The sequence below is a fragment of the Humulus lupulus genome, chromosome 4 (genome assembly GCF_963169125.1).
Source record: "Humulus lupulus chromosome 4, drHumLupu1.1, whole genome shotgun sequence".
In the NCBI taxonomy this organism is placed as follows: domain Eukaryota; kingdom Viridiplantae; phylum Streptophyta; class Magnoliopsida; order Rosales; family Cannabaceae; genus Humulus; species Humulus lupulus.
In genome coordinates this window covers 113,346,918-113,354,653 of record NC_084796.1, presented here as the reverse complement: position 1 = coordinate 113,354,653, position 7,736 = coordinate 113,346,918, and the positions used below count along the sequence as shown (strand labels likewise).

Genomic DNA, 7,736 nt, shown 5'->3' with positions numbered 1-7,736 from the left:
CATTGAGGAATTATTAATAATATCATGCTTGATTGTGTTTGGGTATTGATTAACTTTTGCTACCTTCTTGTTCAAGTGAGTAATTTGACATTTTAGGTCATTAAATTGGGGCTTATGAATTTTTCTCGCAATATCCCTTGCTCTTCAATTTTGTGGTTTTCTTTGATATCATTTGAACTTGTTTAGGTGGTTATGAGGACTTTTTGCATATCATTGGTGTAAATTGTGCCTATTTCTTTGTGTGCATATTTTTGTGAATCGGTCTTGTTGAGATGGCACCCTCTAGGAAAAGGAATAAAAAAGTGCAGGAATAGTTGCATGAACCCCAAGAACCCAAATGCGAGTCCTAAAAGAAACTCCTGGAGTTTTTAGGACTCACAAAGAATTTCTTTTAGGACTCGCTCTCCACGAGTCCTAAAAACTATGTGTGTCCTAGAAGTTTGAATTTTTTTTAACAAACACCTCCTGGACGAGTCCTTAAAAAATTTCTTTTCGCGATTCCTAAAAGCTATGTGTGTCCTAAAATTTTGAATTTTTTTTAACAAAATTTTTATTATTATTTATTAAAAAAAAACAAAAAAAAATCACTCAACCCCTTTTTTTCTCTCTCTCCTCGGTTCCCTCTCTCCCTCTCTCTCCTTGCGACGTCATTGCCAAGGTCGAACGGCCGGCCACCACCACATGCCACACCATCGGAAGTGCCGTCCCCCAAAACCCCGACCCCCGAAGATGGACTCCTCACTCGCGACCTAAGGCCCTCAATGAGGCACTCGAAGTTTGGTCGTTCATAGGTTTCTCCCAAACTTTCCGAGCATATTCCGACGGCCACCTCGAGCCACCACGAGCTGAACCACCACCACCACAATACTCCTTGCTTCTTGGGATTTAATACCCAATAGTTTGTTTTTTGAACCACCACCTTTGAATGGTGGCGTCGTTTCCATCGCCTGAGCCTCGTCGCTGGATTCAAAACCCACCAATTAATTTTTTAAAAATAAAAAATAAAACTTTTCAGGACTCGCAATGCGAGTCCTAAAAAACCTCAGTTTTTAAGGCTCTCAAATAGAGGACTCACGCCCTGCGAGTCCTAAAAACTTTTTTAGGACTCGCAAAAGCCTTTTTTGTAGTAGTGCTAGGTATAAAATGGAAAAGAATAGGAATTTGATTTCGGAGAAGGGGGTTTTCCACTAAGGATGAGGGAGAGTTTACTGTCCTTAAGGAATATAAAATAATGCTTATCATTGGATGTATTTTTGTTCCTCACCTATCCATGTTGTGATACCCATTGTTATGGAATGCTATGCCAATGCCTATGACCATGACTATACTTGGGAAGCATTAGTTAGAGGGAAGACTATTTCTTTTGATATAAATGTCATTAATGATTTCTTTGGGATGCCCACAAGTGAGAATGATGATTATGAGGACCTTAAAATTAATTTTTGTGAGGAGAGTACCTCGGATACCATTTTGGTTGCTTTCACTCCACATGGGAGTCAATGGACTTTTAATTGGATGGTTAGAATAGATTTTCCCTTTAAATTATTGACCAGAGAAAAAACCAGTTGGTTAAATTTCCTTTGTGCTGATCAAACGCCTAGTAGTCATGTGACAACTGTTAACCCTGATAAGGCAATATTACTTTATGTTGTTCTTTGAGGTACGACTATAGACATTGGTCGGATTATAGCCTCCCAAATCCATTATGCGCTATTCACACAAAATGTGGGGCTGTATTTTCCCAGTTTGACTACTAGTCTATGTTTGAAAGTCGGGGTCTCGTTTAAGGAGACTGAGAAGCTTTTGACTCCATTAATTTATGATATTGTGCAGATTAACAAAACCAAAATGCATTACTACAAAAAATGTTTTTTAGGACTAGCATTGCGAGTCCTAAAAAGGACTCGCGGGGCGCGAGTCCTCTATTTGAGAGCCTTAAAAACTAAGGTTTTTAGGACTCACGTTGAAAGTCCTAAAAGAATGTCCGCGAGTCCTAAAAGATCTTGCTGAGTGCCTGCGAATCCTAAAATGATGTTTTTAGGACTCGCGCTGCGAGTCCTAAAAGAATGTTCGCGAGTCCTAAAAGATCTTGCTGAGTGCCTTTAAGTAAGGTTTTTAGGACTCGCACCCTAAAAGAATGTCTGCGAGTCCTAAAAGATCTTGCTGAGTGCCTTTATGTAAGGTTTTTAGGACTCTCTTTGGGTGCCCTTAAAAGTTATACTTTTAATTTTTAAAAAATTTATTTATTGTTATTTAAAATTTAAAATTATGATTTAAATGAAACATTTATATACAAATTAATCTAAAAATTTATAGATTAAAATAACAAAACTTATTAAAATTATAATTGTCTTGACCTTAAAAAATATATAACTAGATTTACAAAGTAAATAATTAACCATTCAAACAAGAATTATTTACTCTAATAAAAATTACAAATATAATAAAACACTAAATGCATTGTCAAACTACATATATTTCTTCTTTCTTCTTGTCCTTATACTCACCCTCGTCACTGCCTTTCTAAAGTAAGGATTGACTGCCATGAATTTCTTTCTAAAATCATCCCTGAAACATGAAAAATCACATTATAATACACTGAACATGAAAAATTATAACTAGATTTTTATTAGATTTTTATTGTAGTGTACATAAATAAGTTTATTCACAATTGCTACAATTTTCATGTTGATTTAAAAAATATATCCCTTTGAGTGTCCAAAATGTATTAAAATATATTTGAAAAGAAAATACTAAAAAAACACCAAAACATTTTTTGGACCCTATACTGCCATATTAAATACAGAATAAAAAAAGAATAATATAGGTAAATAACATACATACATATTTATATAGGATAAAGTATTTATTTATTAAAGAAATGAAAAAACATAGTGTAATTAAGAGATTTTTATTTCACCCTTTTGAATCCCAAGAATAATACATCATACAAAATAATAATAGAAAGAAAGAAATGGTGGAGCACTATATATATGAAGAAAAATCTATGGTTTTCATTCCCAATTATTCTAATAATAGTTGTTTCTTAATATCTAAGTAAACAAAAGAATGCATAACAAGCAAAATACTCAAGATAATTCCTTTCTCATTACAGCTCATTATGTGGTCTTCATCTAACACATTTATGTGGCAGCACTAAGCAAGAAAAGCACAAAAAATCTAAAAGTGCATCAAATAGTGTAGCACAACAATTTTTAATAAAGAAGCCAACATGATACATCAAATTGATATTCATGAGAGTAATGCAAATTGATGCAAGTAAGAACAAATAACAATAAAAGAAATAAGAGTCACTCAGTACCTTTTTAAAGATTACTGTATTTTGTCTTAAGTTCAAGATTAAATAAAAGTGTTGGGCTTGACATGGCAAACCTCTACAGTCATTCACAAATTTAGAGAAAGGATAGATACAGATATCCAACAATATTTTCACAATGAAATGGAACCATGACAAATATACTAGCCTATTAGTTATTCAACAACACTTTCTTGTGTAAATTTATCTTCAAATGTAAAAGAAACATAAATAATTTTCACCGCAGCACACAGAATTCTTCACTATGGATGAATATCTAACATATTCAAACTCCACTAAAGTAATATAATTATCATTCAAAATTGTAAAATATTGAAAATTAAAAAAAAAATTAAATACAACATACCTCTTGTGTGCAGCAAATGGAGAGTTGATTCCGTCTCCTCCGGTCACTTAAAATCCCTATCCTTGGCTGGGCTTTGTTCATCTTGATACCCTGAGTTCACCCATGCTACCCTTCGCCTGAGACGATGTCAGAGGAAGCCAGACATTGGCCTTGAAGCCACGGCGGCGACGTACGAGTCTGGAATAAGCCATACATATTATTTATACTTTGTATATTTCAGATGAGTAAAACTAATTGAGTTAAAAAAAAGAAAAACTATACATAAATATATCATGAATGACCGCTGTTAGATTTAATGACCCAAAAGATAAAACAATTTCAAAAACACAAGAGATGGTATTATACCATTGGTTTTACATTTATTGGTTGGTTCCTAAAACTATAATCACAACAGAGTTAAACATTAAGTAGAGTCTAATGAGAAAAAAAATATATGATACTTCTGCTATCAACGAGCCAATTTTATATATAACAAGATATATTATTATAAAGAAACATTGCCCACAAGAGGAAATTGAATTGGCCATTAAAAGTGGCCTTTTTATTCTTAAACGATAAAAAAAAAACAAGTCATACACAAACAAGAAATTTTACCATGGAATCACAGAGCAAAATTAATTATTTTCTAAATTAAAAATCATCAACACTTACAAAAACCATGATGAATAATAGAGTGAAGCAAAACTAAATAAAGTTTCAACAGCCAATGCCAATGAGAAACCCCAATTAAATAAAGTTTACTCATCACAACTCAGTTAACAATTCTCGTATCTTGGATACAGGAAAAAAAACTAGAATCACATGATCAGTAGTAGAGTTTAGATATCTTTTTTGTTTTTAATAACTGGTGCCAAACATAGCAACCAAATAGATTAATAACACAACAGAGTTATCTGAACCAGCCAACATGAACTAGAACAGACAAAATACACCAGGACCTACACCTGAGAATTACACTTAAAAGAAAGTGAACTAACAGAATACAAAGAATAACGGAATAGAGAAATAAACAGCAATACAAAGACTTAACACCCTACCACACCAGACATAGTTACAGCTCCTTGAAATGTACTGAACTTCCACCATAGTATATGCCATAAGCTCATAACAATACATTTCACAGTAAATTTTGTAGAAATTTACAGAAAAAGTAGGCTTCCAATGACAATTAATCTCCATGACCATCAATCTACAACACTCAGTTAATGGAGGGAAAAAATGGTTCAAGAATCATAATAAATGCAAGTTGATACAGTACCTTAATTCAGGGATTACCTGTGTAATTGCGTGTCCTAAGCTTATAAAACTGCTACTGCTGATCAAATCCAAATGAACGTACAACAATCAATATATATAAATATATATTCTATGATCCCTCTTATATGATGTAACAATTAATTATGTTGGTTAGCCAATTGTAGATGTGACTGGTGGGTCATTTCTTGTACTACATACAACCCAGATTAAATGGTTATAGGGTGTGCCTATAATTAAAGGTCTTGGGTTGATAGGGTGAAGCTTTGGGTGTGCTTAGTAGTAATCTTAGATGGTTCAAATTTATCTGAATAGAACACATGCCTATATATATTAATGTATATATGAGAGAACGCTTTTCAAAAGGAGATCTTTCCTAATAATCAAAACACATTCACAAATAAAAGTCATAATAAGAGCAGGCACAACAATGATGGCTACAAAAAGAATCATACCACCCTCAGTAACTCGAGTCCTTCTAAATCATGATTGTTCAACTATCATTAATTATATGGAACCATAAGTAATTGGTTTCATAGATCCACTAGCCTCATTTGAATGGAACTGTCAACAGGGAAAACAAATAGAAGATAACTAACATGTAAGATAAACAAAATAGATAAGCAGAAAATAAATTAACCCAAAAAATAGACAGTGAATTGGAAGGAGCTTTCAGTTCCCCAAATTGTGAGACTAGACTGGAAGGTCACTCACATATATAGGGTTGAAATCAACTATACCCCTCTCATGTGGATGAACATGACATTTAGAACCTGGTCTGCAACAGGGAGTAATAAGGTAATGAGAATGAATCTTTTGTTAATTTTGATGAAGAGAATAAATCTAGTATAGAGTATATTCCTTGCTAATTTTGACTGATTATATATACCCCAATTGTGTAAGGAAACACACATAACTGAATAAGTGAAAGAAAAAAAACCAAAACCCCTTTGTTTTCTTTCTTTTTATTAAGCATGAATTAGAAGTAATTATTTTATAGAACTAATAGATATTGGTTATAACAAGTACTGCAATAGTTTTATTCTTACTTTATATTTATTTGAACCGGGAAACATTTAACCCTACAATAATTGAGTACTCAGAACTATAGCAATTGGTACCCAAGATAGATTTGAACAGACTTTGTAGTAGCAAATCACAGACCTAATTATTTGAGCTATTCCCATTGAGTACACTCCTCGTATTTTCAGCTCTTCAAAATGTTCACATATGGAAAGAGTCCTAAATCATAAACCCACCATAAAATCAATTAGAAAAGGCAACGTTAGAGACAAACAAGAACTCACCTCGAGAAGAAGACTACAAGCAGCAAATGGAGAGCTGATTCCGTCTCCTTCGATCACTTAAAAGCCCGATCCTTGGATGGGCTTTGTTCGTCTTGATACCCTGAGTTCACCCATGGTACCCTTCGCCTGAGACGATGTCAGAGGAGGCCAGAAATTGGCCTTGAAGCCACGGCGGTGACGTAGGAGCCTGGAGGCTTCTGCTCGCGGCGGAGAATGGCAACGAAGGGCTCGTGAGGCTGGAGTTTCGGCGGTGTCTGGTACTCTTGATCCGGTGCCTACACGGCGGCGACCATCGGAGGGCAGCCGTTCGGGCTAGCAGAGAGCATGCGAGAGAGAGAGGGAGAAAGGAAAGTGGATCGGGTAGGGAGGGAGGAAGAAAATGATTTGTCACTTATGTATATATATATATTTTATTTTATAAATAAAAATCTAATTATATTATTCAAATAAAAAAAATATGATTATAAAACTCTAATTTTATACTCCTAATACTATAAAAAATAATTTTAAAAATCACAATTATACAAATTCTCTTCAAATTTATAATAATTGTTAGCTATTTAATTTAAATACTAGGTAAAAGTACACTTTAGTTAACTTTATTTTAAAAATATATTAATTTATTTTTAGTAATATTTTTTTAATTTTTATATAAATTTTAAATACATAAACAATGCTATATATTATAAAAATTATAACTAGTAAATTTATACATTAAAATTATTTTCCAATATTTTATAATCAATAAAACAACTCATTTTTAACTAATACTAATTCTATAAACATGTTAAACAATAAGTGTTTTTATGACTATTTTACTTAACAATTTTAAGGATTTGCTTTGGGAGTCCTTAATACTCTTTTAGGACATGCAAAGCGAGTCCTTAAAAGTTACCATTCCTAATTTTTCAGCTCAGGTGTTTTTAGGACTCGCAAAGCGAGTCCTAAAAGAGTATTAAGGACTTCCAAAGCAAGTCCTTAAAATTGTTAAGTAAAACACTCATTTTTTAGCCCAGATTTTTTTAGGACTCACATATTTTTTTAGGACACTCATCGCGAGTCCTAAATTGTGTTTTTTCAGGACTCTCAATGAGTGTCCTAAAAACTCCATAAACATTTTTAAGGACTTGCATTTATGCGCGTGTCCTAAAAAAGTGTCCTGTAAAGGGTATTTTGTAGTAGTGATGATTGGGTCTTCTAGTGTTGCTCCTGCAGGTGACACTTCATCTCACACTTGGTCTAGACAACCTTGTCCATCTTCTTTAGAGGACAGGATGAATAGACTGGAGCTGAATTTTTAGGAACATCATTTATGGAGAGTTAATATGGCACCGAACCAACATGGGTGCCGGCAGTTTTTCACCTTTCATTTTGGTATTGACACCAATAAATTACCCAAGTTTTCATAGCTGCCACATCTTGGATATCCACAACCTGATGGAGACAGTGGCGAGGGTCCTTCGTCGTGAGTGGATGGAGTTTTTTTTCCTTA

The 7,736-nt window shown here is 33.6% G+C and overlaps 1 long non-coding RNA gene across 1 annotated transcript; it reads right to left on the bottom strand.

The window, feature by feature from the left end:
- Positions 1-5,293: 5,293 nt before the first annotated feature.
- LOC133829122 (uncharacterized) lies at positions 5,294-6,633 on the bottom strand. The gene is made up of 2 exons (XR_009891547.1): positions 6,245-6,633; positions 5,294-5,501 (listed from the first exon to the last, which is right to left on the bottom strand). It is a non-coding gene; the product is annotated as an uncharacterized LOC133829122 (long non-coding RNA).
- Positions 6,634-7,736: the final 1,103 nt, after the last annotated feature.